General features: G+C 34.9%; 1 protein-coding gene across 1 annotated transcript in view; it reads left to right on the top strand.

The window, feature by feature from the left end:
• Positions 1–19178, top strand: part of POLA1 (DNA polymerase alpha 1, catalytic subunit) — a 187095-nt gene that overhangs the window by 88245 nt on the left and 79672 nt on the right.

The following is a 19178-nucleotide window of genomic DNA, read 5'->3' on the forward strand; positions in this document are numbered from 1 at the left end:
TTATGAAAAGGAAACTATCAAGTAATGATTTTTTAAAATAGTAATTTAGGTTATTTTTCTCATTTCTGTCTTAAGTCAAAATAGTCAGGTGTGCATATGTATGTATGTAACACTTTGTAACAGTGTTTGTCAGAGTTACTACAGATGTAATAGCTCATTGTTTTCCAGATGGTTGGTAGTGTGTGACATTACTGAAAAAACGATGCTGTAACATTTGTATTTCCCATCTTTACACTGACCAAAGAACTAGCAGGTTAAGAAAAGTATACCTTGATTTTTAAATTATATTAATATGTTTTGCATCTCTAATATGCTGAAAGGATTGTAGGATTGTGTTCTGTGAATTATCAGCTTACCATTTTGGTGAAATTTTCATGGAATTCCTCTTCTTTTCTGTAGTTGTCTGGCATAGAACCTTTTTTTTACAGCTGTCAGATCAGACGTCATTTTTGAAAGAACTCCTAACCTTTGGATGCTCATAACCTTTGATATACTCAAAAATTACTTTTGAAATTTTGACCTGTAAATAAAAGGCCAGCCTAATTTGTGGTTTGTTTTCTTAGATATTACAAAATATTTTTTCAGATGGTAGCTAAAATGCTGAGAATTAGCATAATAGTTTTCTGCTTTAATTATGCTTACATACTAAGCATATATCTTGTGTGGGTTTTTTGTTTTTTCTTCCTTCTGTATTAGTTCCTATTACAATGGTAAGTAAATGTTTTCTAATATGTTTTCTGGAAGTGTGATATCTTCAGACTGTATAAACATGTCTTTTGAAGATCGTTGCATCAAAAGGAGCTTTCTTAAACTGCTTAAATTCAGACAGTATTTTTCAAGATAGGAATGATTGTTCCTTTTCATTGAAGTTGGAAGTATATGATTTGGATGGGTAAAGTTATCCAAATGTGAAATCTTGCATTACTTTATTGAGAAGTCCATCTGGCTGCAGAATTTTCGTTCACATGATATTAGTAAAAATACTGCATTATAAAGTGTTTATATATTAGCTCGATGTAATATATTTAGACAGACTAGATTTATTTAAAAGTTTGCTTCTGATTAACTTTTTTAGATTTCAGTGTCGTTCATTTGATGTAATGTATGAAAATTTTGATAATACACAAGCCAAGTGCTAAGGAATTATTGGTATAGAAAGTACTGGAAAACATGCATGATACGTGCAATTGTAAACTTGATGAATAAAGGAAGATTTAAGTATGTTTAAGGACAGGAAGAAGTGTTGTTTCTGAGGAATTCCAGGGAATGAAAAATGTGATATTTTACTCTGTTCTCTAGTTTCTGGTTTTGATTTGGTTTTAAGGCCAAGCTATGAACCAAACTCTGACGCGTTTCAATATTAAACATTGTAATTTACTCATATTCTATTAAAATCTATTATGTATCTTGCTACATAGTATATATAATAACAAAGTGTCCTCCAAGAGGAATTTATTTATGCTTGTAAATGAAGGTTTTAAAAACTTGATTGTATTTTCAGAGCTGAGAACTTATTTTTAATGCAGTTAGGTGAAATAGTAGTGTTTAATATTACTTTTTAACTGTGGAATGCATTCAGACTCTGCAAATGTGAGTTTATTTTATTGTTAAAAGTAATTTTGAAATTGCATGATGATTTTCATTTAAAAGGAGGGCTTTCCACTGAGCTGGGCAAGAAAACTTTTTGTCCCGTTAGCTCTTAGAAAAGCAGGTGCTCTGAGCTTTAGTATATTCCTTTCAACAAGTACTTGTAGTGACTGTGTAACAGCTGGAGTTGAAATCTGTCAAATGGATGTTTGCACTAATACATGTAATCCTATAGACTATAAAGACACAATCAGAAGTAGTATGGCAAAGTACCATCTGAACAAAACGTTTGACACAACTTTGAGACACTTAAGTCTCCTCTTGTAGTTGTACCTAAGAGGCTCAGAAGTGTCTGTCCAAATAGACAAATATATTGGTTAACTTTCTCACACTGTTTATGTTGATTTTTGTTTTTAGATAATGCTTTTCTTTATATGTTGGTCAAATGACACGTGGTACAAAAACACAAATTTTGTAAATAATTTCTTTAACCCTTAAAATAATTGAGCTAATTGTTACAAAGTCACTCCTAGCAGGAGTCTTTTGGCCCTATCCACAGCCTGAAGAAATGAATGGGCTTCCTTTTTTTCCTGTGAGCTTTGAGGGTTTTTTTTAAGGGTTTAGAATCATTGCATGTTGTTTCCCTGTCTGTTGAAATGCTTCCATGTGTAGCTATATAAACTTAGAAGAGGAATGCCGTAATATCTAAAAGTGCAAAGTCCACTTGGTCTTTTTGGTAGGGGGAGTTGATAAATAAGTAAATATACCAGCAATGTACTTCCTTCCTTTAAAAAGATGCGAGTGTAAGTACACAAACATAATTTTGTAAGCCTGCTACAAGACCATGGCTTATGTAAATTATTCATCTTTGTCATTTCTTTTCTTTGGTCATTTTCCTCAATGAAACATTTTAATCTTTATCTGTCTTCTGAAACGTAGGTACCATTACTCTAGTATTTGTGGCTTTCTTAATAGTATTAATAATATCGATTTTGATAATTCTACTCCTAATTGTAAATATCTCTAAAAATGACATGCAAATATTTCTTTTCAGAAATGCATTATTCTTTGAAAGATTGATTCTGTTGTGTGGTGTGTGGGGTTTTTTTTTTTTGGTTTTTTTTTATTTTATCCTGCTTCAGAAGAGCAAATAGATGAAAAGAGAGAGAAACGCTAGCTAATCTAAATTGGGAAATGAAGAGGGCTTTTTTAAGCATGAAAATTTCATCATCTTGTCAGCTGGCAGAATGCCTGCTGTGTGGATTCACAAAGGCTAAGAATTACACTTTCATGAAATTTTCCTCACTAACTGCCCTGGTTAATTTGAAAGATAACCCACTGTTCTAATTCATTCCTCAATTGGGCGGTGCAGATTTTATCTTTGATCTGACAAAGCATTTGTGTTAATCGTTTTGGCCCTCTACTAGACACTCTTGGGATTGTGCTTTTACAATAAATGTGTCTGTGATAGCTCTTTAGTCTATTATACTTACAATAGATCCATAGAACTGGTAATTAATTCTGTACTGCTTTGGAAATGGGGAAGAATAGGTGTAGCTCTGTCAAGTGCTGCTGGGAAGTTTGTTTAGCTAGTTCATTTTTGAAGTGTTACCCTCAGCCATCAATGAAACATCCATGCTGGAGAATGGCTGAAGGCTGAAATATGCAAGCATAAATGGAAAAAAGTGACCAATTGCTATTCTGGAGAGTTTCATTTAATTTATAGTAAGAGGATCTCATTAGGCTGCAAACTGTTTTGTGTTTCCCACTGAAATACTCATATTTATTTTGAGCATTTGGTAAATAAACACCAATTCTTAGATCCTTTTTTAAAAATCTCTTTAAAAATCAGTATTCATATCCATAAAAATGAATCCCATGTCTTATTTAGCCATTGTTTTTACCGACTGAAAGGAAATGAATAAAAAGCCTGTACTGTATATAACATCTGAGTGTTATCAGAATCAGTGCTAAACTGGATGGAGTCTCAAGCTGTAGTCCTTGAATCACAAGGTTTTTCAGCTTGCTTCTAAGTATTCATGCATAGTATTAGTCGTATAGGCTAAAGGGGTTAAAGGCTGTTTTTATGTAGTGCGTTTTTTTGTTTTGTTTTGGTTTTTGTATATTGCTTAGTTAAAGCACATGGCATCTATCAGTCTTTTTATGTTTTCAGAATACAAACTTTAAAGGGTTATAGTTTCGTTTTGTTTCTTGATTTGTTGCTTTTGTGGGTTTTTTTTTTCTAATATTGAGAAAATCTTGGCCCTGACTGTATTACACTGCTTTTATTTTAGTCTTTCTAGTGGACAACTCTAACCCACAGGCAGAAGTGAGTTTGAAGGCTATTGAACACTGCTAAATAACTTTATACTGTTCAGCTGCGAAAATTCAGTGCTCAATAGCCCTCAAAATTTCTCATTTCTTACCTGTGGTGGGCTAGTCTACTGCTTGCACATTAGGTCGCAGTATAAAAGCATGTTAGTACACTTGCTCAAGATCTTTGAATTACTATTTTACTTATATGTGTATGTGTGTGTATATATATATATATATATATATATATTCTTTGTTTTTATTATTGTATATATATATATATATAAGTTCTTGGGTTTTGCATTAATATTTTATGCACTTAAAAAGTATAAGATTTACAAACAAGATAATATTATAAGAAGCAGTAGTGTTCATACAAGGTTTGGGGATAGCATGGCATATTCACTTAAGAGAACAAAAATGACAGGGCTTGTTGTGAACCTGGAGTCTCCCACACTGCAATCATGTGTATTGCCAACAGCCCACAGGTGTACACCACATGAACAGGTGAAAATATGATTGTAGATGGTGGTGATGACTTTTGTAATCATGCTTTTGGAACAGTTATGGATTGAAAGCCCTTTTTGTTTGGTGGGTGGGTCAGGGTAAGAAGCTTCTTTAGATTGAAGGAAAGGTCTTTAGTAGTGGCAATAATACAGTATTTTAAATATTGTTGTGCTGATAGTACTAGGAGAATATGGACGTGTAATGAAGAGTGTGTAGAGCCAGAAAACAGAAGGAATCATTACACCAATTGATGTGGCAGACACAATCAGATAGCTAAAAGCTGCCATCCAATTATCTCCAATGATTATTTTGGGAGTTCTTCCTGTTTGTGTATAAATGGATATCTGAGTCTCTTCCAAGCTTGAAATTGTATCACTGTCATTTTAGTTTATATATACAGAAACTGAGACATTTATTTTTAGTATTGAAAGCTTCCAAGTCAAGACAAAATGGAAAGCAATTGGAGTGAGCAATAAAAGATGAATGTGATTCCATGCACAACTTTATGGGGACTTGAGGGGGAAGGGAAACTGGCACCAATAATTCTCAAGATGTTTTCCTCCTCTCCACAGTAGCATTTTCTGACTTGTTCCTCGAATGAGGTTGACAAATGGGTTGTACTTAAAATCATGTTTTGGTTAACCAAGAGGAAATTAGAAGCATCTTGATTATTGAACAACATAGCCAGTATTCTACTATGTGAAAGAATTATGTATCTGTCTTAACTGACATAATTTGTATTTAACTGAATAACGAAAGATAACCCTTTGGTCACCGTGTATAGTGCATTTTGGGGATGAGTAAGCAGTTATTTGTCACAGCACTCATGGCATCTATTAACTGAGATTGATTCGCTATTACTGCAACTTCTGCCCTGTAAAGGAATTGTTTGTTTTAGACTTGCAGCATCGATATGATTTTTAGTGAAGTGTTTCAAAGTAATGATCGATACGCCTTTTCAAAAGGTTTAACACTCTTCATTGGATTTTACTAGCCATGACGGACATGCACCCATCTCCCTGATGGTTGAGTGAAATTGAGTGCAACTCTGTGAACTCAGAATTTCAGACACTGAGAATGAGTGAACATCTGCAAAGGAGTAGTGTCTGTTTGCTGATGCTTATTTCTAGCGCTTAGTCCACAGTCAGGTTCCTTGCCAGAGAAGACACATAATGACAGTAGGTACATCTCTCAGCTAACTGGAGAAAATGATTCCCAAGTTAGCTACGGCATGGATCAGGTTCTAAGAAATGCAGATTGCCTCAATAGAATAAAACCAACTTTGTAATTTCCTCTGTAGGTAGAACACGGGAATGTAAGGGCTTATTATCACAATAATTTATCTGCTTAGGCTTATGAATGGCAGTAATGTGAAGATCATGTTACAGGAAATGTGCCCACAGGTAAATATGGCCATGGTTGTGATTGCCACCAAGTGTGTAATCTTTACCTAGGTGATTGAATCACTTCTCTAATAACAAGATGTTGCTGTCTTCAAAGGATTATGGAAAGCACTATCTTTGATGGTACTCTGCTGGAACTGAATCTGTTGCCACAGTAGAAACAATGATGAGTGTTGGTAGTGCTTGGAAAGCATGTTTTGCTGTAATACGGTTATGGTTGCAACTCTGTCTTATCTAGCTTTAAACTGAACACAAACTAAAGTAGCTCTGGTGTACCAACTGCAGTACTTGTTACAAGATTCTGTAGTCCTGAATGTAAAAGTTTGGATGGATCTGTGTGGCCTAGAGATAGATCTGTCACAACTCCATTACATTAATTGCTTAAGCAAGCTACTTGGAGAGTAAGAGTGAGCGAGTATGCCTCCTTTGAGCACCTCGGGACGACAGAAGCGTTAGGATGCTACATGGCATTGTAGGTTTTGCTTATTCTGAGAATACTTTAATAACAAATCATAAATCACAAGAGGATTCATGGCAAATCACTGGTCTTGAGAAGATCAATGTTAATCTTTCTCCTTTCTATGTTTGTTTCAGAGATGGCTATTTTCAATCTATTTAGATTGCTGTTACTTAAAATTTAAAGCCAAATGCAATTTCAGATGGAGATGCATTTTTACTAGTTTCTAATTAGAGACATTAGAGGAAATGGAAGCTCATCAAAACTAAGGCTTGAAGCAATATTTAAAACCATCAAGCTCATGCATTATACTAACAGGACAATAAATACCAACTAATAAATTAATTATTTATTATTAATTTTGTATTATTATACATGAAATTTTAATACAAACAAATGCATTATAACCAGTTTGCTAGGATATGGCACAGAATTGTCCCTTAATATTAAATACTTGCTGCTAGTTGATAAATGTACAGTAATAATCACAGAAATGTTAGTTTAACTGTTATAATTTTTGTTAATCCTGTACTATCAGATCAGCCAAAGATTACAGTGTTCAAGCGTGTTGCATACTTCCAGAGAGCCAAAGTTAAAATCAGGAGTTAAATAGACCATAGTTGCACCAAACGTAGTTCTTTTCACAAGAAGTTTTTTTCTGACTTAGAAAAGTTGTGGTAATCAGAAATTTGTACTTAGGAGTTACTTATTTATGAGTTATGAAGAAATCTGTAGTCAAGAATTTTAGAAAATGAAACATCTTGCTTTAAGAGTTTTGATTGAAAACTACAGTGGATCCACCTGTGGTAACTCACTTGGGTGACATATAAAAATATGAAATATTTTATAATAACTATATGAAAAACTAAGTCACCTGTGCTAAACATTCTTAGTCTTCGTTGTGAACCAACCTTCAATTTTAAAAGAAAGCTTAAATTATTATTATTTTGTTATTATTGCTTGGGAAGCTGAACTGTATTTGATGCAGGGTATGCATTCTTTGGTAAACATTTTTGTTTGTTGCTGTCTCTTATAGACCACATTACTGAATAACAGTGTCGTTGAGGATAGGAGGTGGCAGAGAGCACATACACCAAAAGTTTTCTTCACCAACGATGTTTTCTTCAGCCTGCTTTGCTTTGGCATTGCAGGGATGGATCTTTTTTTTTTTTAGGTGCTTGTTTTCCTTACTCTTCACTGTTAAAAAGTTATTTCTGTTTTCTGGTTTCGAGTAGTTAAACGCATCAGAAAATATTTCTGTTATCTTTTAGTCTCTGCTCTACTTCTTGGTAAAATATTTTTTAAAGCTTTAAAAGTTGTTCCTCAACAGAAGTGATTCTCATATTTGAAATTTCATGATAAACAAGCTTTGGTGCAAAACAGGCTTTGATCTACATGTAGCTTCTTCTGTGTAGGTCTTTGTGTCCTTGAAGCTCAGCAGTCAGATTGGCTATGTATTTGTTCAGATCATTTTCATTAAATAGCATCTGCTGGAGGACTTCACCACTAATTTCTTACTGAGCTATAAACATGAATTAATCTTTTTTTATTCACAGAAGTATGCTTTTTTTCTGTCACCTTTTGTAAATTGAGCCTGAACAATTGTCAGCTTTACCTGTTGTTTAGTGCCTTGTGTTCTGTGATGGCACACTGGTTTAAAGACCCTTTTATTGCTAAAGATGAACATCCCTTCCCTGTTTTCATGCCATGCAGATTATTTTCTCTTCCATCTGTCCACAGCTGCAGCATTCTATAGGAGCAGAAAAAAAAAGCTGTGTAGTCCTGCTAAAACTGTTAGAGCAGCTAAATGACAAACACTATTGTCTTGTTCATTTTCTTTCATTTGAAGAATTTCAGCTATCCAAGTATCTTCAGCCTAGCAATTGCTAGGTTTTAAATCCGCAGATTTATGAAATAAACTTTTGTGAGTTTTTCCAAACGTATATCAAATTTCTGCATAGAATCACAGAATGGATTGGGTTGGAAGATGGTTTAATTCAACCTCCCCACCTCCACCATGGGCAGAGATACCTTCCACTGGACCATAAAAATTAAGACTCTGCAGAAGTTAACTGTTTTCCTTTTCTCCTGAAAAAAATCATCTGTAAGGGCAGATGCCCTTACAAGATAAGCATCAAAAATCCACACTGCTAATAGATCTCAAGATAGAAGTAAAAGTTTCTGCAGGGGCAGAACTCCTATCCAAAAATAAAAGTTCTCAGTTTCAGAGTTGTAGCACATGCTCTATGTCTTACATCTTTAACCTATATAACAGAATAAGCGAAAAGCTGATGTTTGAAGATTGAATTTTTTTTAATGCTGGAAAAAGGAAAGGAATACTTCTTTGTCTTACCTTTTTCCTTTCTGTATTGCTGACTATAGGTCAGATGTGGAAAACAAGGAAGGATGAACTCTTAAGTGGTTTTCTTTGATTAACCTCCCTATTCAACATCATCATCATCCCAGAAATTTATTTAATTGGTATTTTTTCTTGTGTCCTTTTTTTCCCTTATCACTCGTCTTCCTCATCTTTGAAGATTATAGGCATGTATGAGTTGAAGAGAAAGATTTTGTAATGACTAGTTTTCCTTTCCTAATGTAAATATAGTCAGCATAGCAATATTCTTCCTTTTCCCCTATTTGATGGAAATTTCTTTACTAATGCCTTCAGTTTGGATGAACTTATTTCTGCTCTCTGCCAAGTATGTGAAGGATTGACTATTGTGCATATCTTACAGTTGGCACATCTTAATTATTGTTTAATTTTTTACTGGATTTGGAAGAATTATCTGAAAGGACAAAATAGGAGGTGGAGTCAAGTGGAAGTATATTCTCATCAACTCTGCAGTCAGCCCCCATTCCTTTGAGTGCAAGGCAACCCAGCTGTGAGGATTGCTGGCCACACTCTCATCAGGGAGAGAGAGAGAGAGAGAGAGAAAATTAGCAAGACAAAATTCCTCTCTATCAATCCTATCCTTACACAAATTCAGACTTCTGAGCTCCCATACGTGAGAGTGTAACTTAATTTCCAAATTACATGATGAAAGCACATCTGTCCCAAAATTAATACCTCTTGAGAATATCATAATTGTATATACTGAAAATAATTAGTATCTGTAATTTGCAAGTCATAAATGTCTAATTTTTAGCGAAGTTGTTTGTTTCCATTTAAGATAAATTTTCAATTTAATATCCAAAGCAACATTCGACTGTGCTACAAAGAAGCTAGAGTTGTTTCAAAATGGAGAGCCCTCTTCCCCCCCAAAACACTAAAAACCAAGATGGTGTATGCTGAATTCTGTTGCAGAATGACTTTTTTTCTAAAAACTATATAATACTTCTAATAATTGTTATTTGATAGTGCATTTTTTTCTCATATTGAAGCAATTCTCGATGAAGATCTTGCAATAGAACTAGCAGCTACTAAGCTACTCATATTTACGACCACCTATCAAGCACAAAAAGTTGAATTTATAATTCAAAATTTGTAGTATTTCTCTTTTTAGATATGTGTCTTTTTATGGATAACTTTGTAACATGAATAAAGTTAATACAATTAATTCAGCTATTAAGAAATACTGGAATATCTTCCAGTGGTTCATGCAGTGTTGGAGATGCTTTTTCACACCATTCTTTATTATTTGCATGTGTTTTTTATGCTTTTTTGAAAGGAAGCAATTAAGCAAATTCTCCCTCCCTCCTATTGCTTTCTGTCTTTCTTTTTGCAACAGAGGATCAGCATTTGTACTCTCTTATTCCTTTAATGGGGCATCTTTTTTGGGCACCTTGTTAGCTTTTTTTTTCTGTTTTAACACAATCAATGAAATAATAACAATAAATTGTGATGTGGCTCTTGAGAGGATTTCCTGACTGATTAAACATAAAGTAGTTTTAATATCTGGCACCCTGCTCCTTTCCCAACCCATCAAGTAAAAGAGACTAAAATGCTTTATAGAGAATTTGTAATTTAAAAACTATGTATGTGCTATGTGTCTTTGGAGACTTCCTAACAAGGATGAGCCAGACATCTTAAGGACTTAAAATTAATTAGAAAAGAAAAACAAACCAAAACCCCTCCACAACTATGTTATCTGCCGAGAAATGCTCGAGAATTACTTCAGAGTTCTATTTTTGACATTTTCTGGTGAGTCCATTTGTGAAGGGCCTTTCTATGATTCTGTGAGGCTAGTGCCAAGATGCCACTCCATAATCAGGTGTCATACAGGAGAACCCTGTAACAAATACTTACTTGAGGAGCATTGGAGACTGTAGTGAGAATAAGGAAAATCACGAGCAATTGCTAGCTCTTTGTAGAAAGAAGCACATTTCATTTCTATATAAATTAAACTGGTTCCTTTCTTTCTAGACAAAGACCTCCACATAAGAAGGTTCAGCTTTATAACCAAGACTAGAATCATAACCAAGGCTAGGGAGATGCCAGTGCTGTAGTAATTACAGTCAAGTTCTTTTTCCAGAAAGCATCTAGACAGATTTTTTTCCACTCCCTTCCTCCACTCATCGTAATTGCAAGCAACTCTTTGTCACAAAATTTTCACTTTTCTTTTATCCTTTATGGACAAGTCATTGAGCTGATTGGAAGGCATCTAATAAGACAGAGCACTAGGAAAAAATAAGCAAAATGTTGAGGTTTTAAGATTGGTTGGTTTTTTGTTTGTTTGTTTTTTCCATAATGGATCAGAAAGGAATACTTCTTTGTCTTACCTTTTTCCTTTCTGTATTGCTGACTACAGGTCAGATGTGGAAAACAAGGAAGGATGAACTCTTAAGTGGTTTTCTTTGATTAACCTCCCTATTCAACATCATCATCATCCCAGAAATTTATTTAATTGGTATTTTTTCTTGTGTTCTTTTTTTCCCTTATCACTCGTCTTCCTCATCTTTGAAGATTATAGGCATGTATGAGTTGAAGAGAAAGATTTTGTAATGACTAGTTTTCCTTTCCTAATGTAAATATAGTCAGCATAGCAATATTCTTCCTTTTCCCCTATTTGATGGAAATTTCTTTACTAATACCTTCAGTTTGGATGATCTTACTTCTGCTGCACCTGGAGTAGTACAAAACACTCTTCCTCCATGGAGCAAATTCAGTCCTTGTCACTGTTTTCCACTCACATTTTTCAGATGAGAGCCAAACTGTCCCTCCTGTGGGTTTCCTCATTCAGCCTGGAAAGAGGTTACCATTCTGTACTGACAGAGCAGAGAAACTTTCTGGGACACCAGAATCTTAGTCTGGAAGCTACAGTGCAGGAGAGGTGTTATCCTGGTGCTAAGCTGTTTCAGCTTCTCTTGGGGATGTCTGTGGAAAAGAGTGCTGAACACATGTGTATTGCATGAGAGAACCTGAAGAGGGACAGAATTTTTTCAACAGCAGGGATTTCTTTTTACTTTGTTATATTTTGGAAGGGATAACTATGTTGGTTTGTGACTCATTTGTTTACCATCGGTAATGAGATGAGGACCAAGGAGAAGTATTGAATTTTTCACTCCCTTGGCAGAACATTGAAAGAATGAGAACACTGGAAGATACATTTTGGTGTCATCTTGTTGCTTTAATTTGAACTTCTGATACCTTCAGATATGTCAGAGAGTAGTTAAAACACAAGATTACTAAGACTCAAATAAAGATTTCCTAGTTTAGGAAAGGGGTTCTTATAGTGTTCTTTTCTTCCTTTCTCAGTGCTTGTAACTGTAGATGTATAAATGGTCTGAAATGATGTGACTCACTACATTACAATTTATTTGGTCACAGAAAATTGAGTCCAGAGATGACTGTGTTCAGTTGATGCAAAAAGTGCCTGCCACCAGAGGAGAAGCTGTTGGGCTATCTTCTAATGCTTCGCTAAAATATAAACTTCACTTTCCTTACTTTGTTGATATTTCAGATGCTTTGTTTATGATATTAGAAGTGGTGCCAAAATAGTAACAGTTTTTCATGGTTTTGTTTTATTTTTTTGAAGAGTACGCTTTACTTTCTTGCAACTGCTTTGTTATTTTGGTTATACTTTTGGAACTAAAAGAATAAAAGCCTACCATGAGGTATGGATTCACAAAAGGAAATTAAATGATTTTTTTTCTGACATGTCAGCTACACAACTTTCAAAAGAAACTGCATGACAGCTCCCTTTGGATTACAGAAGTTGTTAAAAAGTGTGTATATGTTATGTTTTTAATTAGTACGTTTGACTTTCCAGGTAAAAGTCTATCAGTTTCTTCAGAAGAATCCTGTAAAATGTTTGCATAGATGGAGAGGGCAACAGTATTCTGAAATGTTTAATGAAATCTAGTAGTAGTATTTCATTGTTATGAATGTTGCTTATAAAATTTTGAATTTTAAGCCTTTTTTCTGATCAGGAAAGCAGTTGGATAATTTTTCAACCTGCTTAGAAAATTAGGAAGTTCTTGGAAAGTGGTTAAGTGGGAGAAAGTCCACAGACTGTCTAATTTGTACAGACATCATCTCCCAGTGAGGAAGGGAAGTAGAGAAATACAAATGTGTCTTCTTCAGTGAAGTTGTGATTAATACAAGGGTGCTAGATTTATGGAGAATGCTTCTTACTGAGGAGTAATTTTGTTGTGTTGCCTAAAGGAAAATATAGATACCAGTCCTTATTTTTTATTTTTATTTTTTTTTTTGTTTTTGTTTTGTTTTGTTTTTTCCTTTTCTTAACCCATCTGTGTTAAAGCTATCAGAGTATAAAAGCTTTGCTACTTCTTCAGAGAGCATTGGGGCCATCCTCTGAAATTTAGTTACTTCTAAGTCTTTCACAAGAGAAAGAACACACTTTCCTTGAACTTAACAGTTCGGGCAATTTTCTGTAATCCAGTAAATACAAATTGTACCCTGATTATCCATCTATGTCTGTCAAGCAAATTTTAATGGATGAATGAATGAGTCAAATCCTATGCATGGAAATATACAAATGTGCAAAATATGTGTCTAATTACAAGGCTGCTAAATTTACACAAGGTCAGGTAAACAAGCCACTGTGTAATGATTATTAATTGTTAATAATGCCTTTGAGAAAACACGTTTCTGCTCTCAACACCTAACGTTTTTGCCTTTTCATGTTTATGAAAGAACCAAGTTGATCAGCTATTAGAAGAAGAAAAATAAAAGACATTATTTTCTCCCATCTTTCTCCTATCTCACTTGCTTACTAATTACTCCTGAGTATTGGGAAGGATAACGTGCATCTTCACTTCGGATCTGAAAAATAATGCATAATGTTTGAACGTACTTGTAAAGTTTACAGTGAAAATATTATCAATAGGTTTATTAACTGATAACATTTTTCCTCTTCAGGTGATACTAGAAGCATAAAGCTCTACAGTCTGTTGTCCTATGTGATGGTCAGGTCATCTCTTCTATTTCATTATTACCCTTTAAAACTTATGTTTTTTTTAAATAGCTAAATTTTGCACCTTCATTCTATTGCCCTTACTTTCCCCATTATTCCTTTACTTTTTAAACTTATCCACATCTCTTCTGTCTCTTTTTTTCTGCTGTAACTGTTTGAGTTGTCACTGTCAGACAGAGGAATTTATAGGATAGGAGCAAAACAAGGCTGGAAATGGGAAATGCTAGATTCCATATTCTATTAGATTAAAATTGGCAAACACAGATTGACTTTCTTTGCTAAATAGATATATAAATATATTGTTCTTTTACTTGGTTTTAAATTTGTATCAGCAACCAGTTAGTTTGGACAGGAATGGTAAGGGAGATTACAGGTAGAAAAACCACTCTGCAGTGCAGTACATTTCATAGTTTTGCCTAAACTTTCTCTCATTTTCAAGTACGTTTTTGCATTGAAAACTCTAATTTTCTTTTGGCAATATTACTTGTTTTCTCTAGCACTGGTCAAATCATAAAAGAGCACATTCTGAAAATGAAATAGAGTTAAGCTTCATGAGGAAACAAATACTCATGTTTGGTTTAAATATTGTGGAAAAAAAAGGCTGACCTTCTGTGCTTATTTGGTAGAGTATTGCAACCCAGAAATATAGACTGATTGGGTGTTAACCCACAAACAAATGAGTTTGATTTAAAAAGAAGATTTGCCTCGTATAGTGTCTGACATTATCTGGGTGCTTCTAATTCAAGGAACTCTGCAAAATGCTTTTTTTTTAATAGAATTTTTTGCAGGAGATGCAAGTTCCTGGGTAGTACCTGGCTGTTCCAGCTACAACTGGGGTGTATTTTCAGTTGTGTGAAATGGACAGGTCTTCCCTAGATATAGCTTCTGAATGGCTCTTCGTGGTGAGCAAAGGCTATTCTATGATGTTTTAGATATTTCTGTTCTTTACTGCTCTCATTTTTGTAATCTTTTCAGCTTCACTGAAATTCTATTTTGAATTGCAAAGAAAGGTAAACAAACCAACAAGTTTATCATCTGTATACTTCATTGTCTGCATTTCTAGGCTTTCTCTTTTCAACTTGTGTTTTCACTGACTCTTTTGCACTCCTGTTTTTTCTGTTTTACAGTGATAATGGTGGCAAAACTAAACATTGGCACTGAAATTGATGCAGACTGTGTTTTTTATGGATGCACAAAGGCTAAGCTATTTATCAAAATCCTTTTAATCTCTTTGTCTTTCTCAATATTCAATAGTAGTATTTATTTCCTAGTTCCTTAAAGAACTAGGGCTGTTCCTAATGTTATGGATGATCGTAATTAAACTGCTACTGTATTAAATGTGTCAAATTCTGCAAAGCCTGAGCTCATTTAATATAATCTTGTTTTCAACTAGTCAAAACTTACCTTTTGATACATATATCTGCATTTTACAGCATGCTTTTGCCCCCTCTGAGTGGAGGAGTGTGCAGTAATGTTGTTTCACTGTATCTGGTGTGTTTGTAACTACTGGAAAAATTATTGTATCATACTTTTTGTTATCTACAGAGCTCTTTTTGTTGCCGTTCTTTGCATTGGTTTCTTTTATCCATTTTTAGAGATATACCCAGGATTGTAGACAGCATTTCAAGCGAGGCCTCTCTGCTGGCTTTGTACAGGGAAATGATTACTTTTTCAATTTTTTTTCTGCTTCTTTCTTCTCATTCACTTTTCCTTTTGATTAGTGTATTATTTTAGCATAATTTTTGCCTTTCAGCTTTAGTCTCTCACTGTGAGCTAGCATTTATCATTCCCGCATCTCTCCTCCCTCCCTCTCTCTCTCTCCCTCCCTGATACGGCCAATATTATCCTTGCTGGGTTTTATATTTATTTTCTTCTATAACTTTTAATTCATGTTACATTTTTGAATTTTCCCAGTTTCCCACTCTTGTAATAACTTCTCCAGTTCGTGTGTAACTATCACCTAAATAGTTTCCACTGTTGGTTCTTGGCTTGTAACAAAAAAAACCTGTGTGGTAAGCAGCCTGGCTAGCTTAGTAGAATCTGAACTTTTCCATCTTCTAGTAAGAGGAACTCTCAATTCTTACATGAATCATTTGTCTTCTTGCCTACGTCAGTCTGGATTCTTGCTACTGATTTCAGTTTGTTTAGGTCATGTTGACCTTGGTCTGAGATCGCAGAAGTTTTATTGTATGGGGTTTTTTGCAGATGTCTAATTCTTGCTTTTCTAATATTTCTCCTTCATACCGTGAGACTGCTATTATTAGATAGTCTCCGTTTAGCTTAGTCCTGTTGCTTCCTATAAATTAATTCAATCATCTTTTTTTTTTCTTCGTTATTTGCAAGGGACCTTTGAATGTACCTGTATCCTGAAGGCCATTTGGTAATTCAAAATTATTCTTTATTTTTACAACTGTGGTACTATAAAGAAAATATAACTACATAATTTCATCACTTGGACTAGGCCTGGAATAATTTTTCTTACACTTTGGATTTTGGAGTTTCAGTGAATTTTTTAACTTATTTTGGAAAATATATAAGATCTATTGTTACTGATGTTTTTGTTTCCATTTTATTCCCTTTCAACTTTTATGCATATTGATAAGTTCGGTCTGTTTTGCAAACACTTACTAATGCTATAATACATTTTCCCATATCTCCCTTCTCAAATTTTTACTGTTATTGATTGAAGATTCAATTGAGAAATGTGTTTAGAACCCTGCTTTCTGTGGTAATCATAGAAGTCAGTGGGAAGACAAGAAAATTGTATTGAAAGAAATTGTGTGCGTGTGTGTTTTGTGTTTCAGCATAGATTATCTCTGCCAAAATAATAGCTGTCATTTTGTTCTTGTTATATTAGTGGCCTGTAGCTTACTACTACCCCTTTTGCCTTGCTTTTGTCCATTTGTCTATTTGCGAGTGGAAAAAAAATTTTGTGAAGGGCCGTAATTTGGGGGCTTTATTATGCTAATAAAATCAATATTTTGTTATCTATTTAAATTAAATATTTCAAGATGGTGACCCCTCTCTACCCCAGTATCAAAGCTGCAGACCTTAACATTCAGTGACTTTGAAACTTGAGTTCTGTTTAGAATTTCATGTCATGCCTTTTGCAGGAGAAAAAGATGGAAAATGTATACGCTGAGCCTATAGGACTTCCTGCAGTGCTTATTAATCCTTTATGGATCATTTGAAATGTTTCTAGTTTATTTAAGCTTTGCTGCCTGTATCAGATTGTTCCTGCAAAAAAAGGAAAAAGTGATCATGCTTTGAATTTTTAAAAATGATCTCACTTTCAAGCAAAAGCACTTTTATGCTCCATTAGAGTTGAATTTGCCAAACTCTTACATCGCATTAACACAAGCTTTACTGGATAGATAAACGTGTTCAGAGACTGACTAGAACTTTACCAAACTGCATATTAAAATTTTGTCGTCTTTCAGTTTTGGTCTTGAATATTTTCTACAAGCAAATGAAGTGAGGGAGTCAAAATGATTTCATTAAGAAGCTGTAGTGCAATTCTAGACTCATAAAATGGTATAAAACAGGAGTATCCAATGTGATAGTTCAGTATAAGACTGGAGTGTCTAGTAGAATTAAGGCTTGTGCCATCTTCTCTGAAGAAGCATTCAAAACTTGTATATGTATAAATGGGTCTCTGCTTTTTTGTATTTTGCTGCTGTTTTTAAAATAGTTGATAGAGTTGCAGAATAAATGCATTATGATTCCTAGCTTAAGAAGAAGCTCTGCATCTGAAGGCAGGAAAGGAAACAGGGTAAGCTTATCTTGGTGGCAGATTAAGGTCTGGCTCCGAAGTGGAATCCACTAGTGCAGGAGCCACCTTGCCATTTTATTACTGCAGTCAGAAATACTGAGTCCAGCAGACACTTGGTCTGAAAGTTGAAACAGTTGTGGTTTATATTTTCTGATATCCTTCCCTCTCAAACTATATTTTTGTTTGTTCAATTTGTAATTAATGTTTATGGGTTGTTGTGTTGTCTCTGTAAGTTTCACTCTCAGGGAACTTTCAAATCATTGTTTGTCAATTAGTTGAAGATCTTTATAATGTTTTTTCTAATACAGAATTTGTAAACATCTGCTTTATAAAACATCTGCTATTTTTATTTTTCCGCAATATTTTAACATACTGTCCACCCAGAGTAATACTTTTCAGGTATGATTTACATGAAGTTTCTACCTTAGAAACAAGTAACTTCAGAGCAAAATAGAAAATCATTTGGAGTTAGCCTCTGAAAAGTCTTGAGTAAGAATTTGTGTCGTATCTTATTTCTTCAGTTTCTGGTGTTTCTTGTTTCATAACATAAGAAAATAGGTTGATGTCAATAGGAATTATAACATATTTTAGATATTTATGTGCTTTTACAGAGTACTTATTACCATGGTGACTAAAGGAGTATATTAATTTAGCATGTTTTTAAATGTTCGTAAAGTACACAAAATGTACTGCCTATTTATTTAAGACTAAGCAGAATATTCAAGACTACTCATTCTAATCAGTCAGACAGAGCCATGGTCTTCCTGAGGAATGTTGTTGGAAAGCTTGGAAAACCTCTGCTGCAGTACCACCAGCGTCCATCTCTGACATCATGGGTCAACGTAGTAAAATAGGAGGCATTACTTTCAGAGCAGCCCCCATACCTTGAGTTAATGTGCGGTGCTCTGAACGTTTCCTTCAGAAAGGAAAGTCAATTAATATAACCAAACTAGTACACAGGTCTCAAATATGTATGCTGGGCAAAACAAAATATCAGGACTCTATATGACAACTGGAATAGTTCTCAAAAAAAGTTGTTACAAGGGCTGCTCTGAAAGTAATGCCTTCAAAAAGACCAGTGGTATCCTGGTGTCCATTAGAAAAGAGCGTAGCCAGCAGGTTGAGGGAGGTTATCCTTCCCCTACACTCCACCCTGCTGAGGCCACATCTGCAGTACTGTGTCCAGTTCTGGGCTTCTGAGTTCAAGAAAGACAGGGAACTTCTGGAGAGAGTCCAGGGAGAGGGCACAAAGGTGTTGAGCAGCCTGGAGCATCTCCTGTATGAGGAAATGCTGAGAGACCTGGGGCTGTTCAGGCTGCAGAAGACTGAGAAGGGATCTTATCAATGCTTATAAATATCTAAAGGCTAGGTGTGAAGATGGGACCAGTGGTGCCCAGCAACAGGACAAAGGGTACTGGGCACCAGCTGGAATGCAGGAAGTTCCATCTGAAAATGAGGAAAGAATTTTTTACTTTAAGGATGATGGAGCACTGAAACAAGCTGCCCATTGCCCCTTGAGAGAGGTTGTGGTCTCTCCTTCTCTGGAAATATCCAGACCCGCCTGGATGCTTTCCTGTGCAACCTGCTGTAGGGAACCTGTTTCAGCAGGGGATTGGAATGGATGATTTCCGCAGGTCCCTTCTAGCCCTTATGATACTGTGATCCTTGTTTTCTAAAGAATTCTTTGTATCCTTCTTTCTGAGGTTGTGAACTGTCACAGACACCCACCACTATGTCCTCCTTTTTAGCCTGCTCTTCAG

The sequence above is a fragment of the Cyrtonyx montezumae genome, unplaced genomic scaffold (genome assembly GCF_038088225.1).
Source record: "Cyrtonyx montezumae isolate F1298 unplaced genomic scaffold, pur_monq_1.0 scaffold_3, whole genome shotgun sequence".
Classification (NCBI taxonomy): domain Eukaryota; kingdom Metazoa; phylum Chordata; class Aves; order Galliformes; family Odontophoridae; genus Cyrtonyx; species Cyrtonyx montezumae.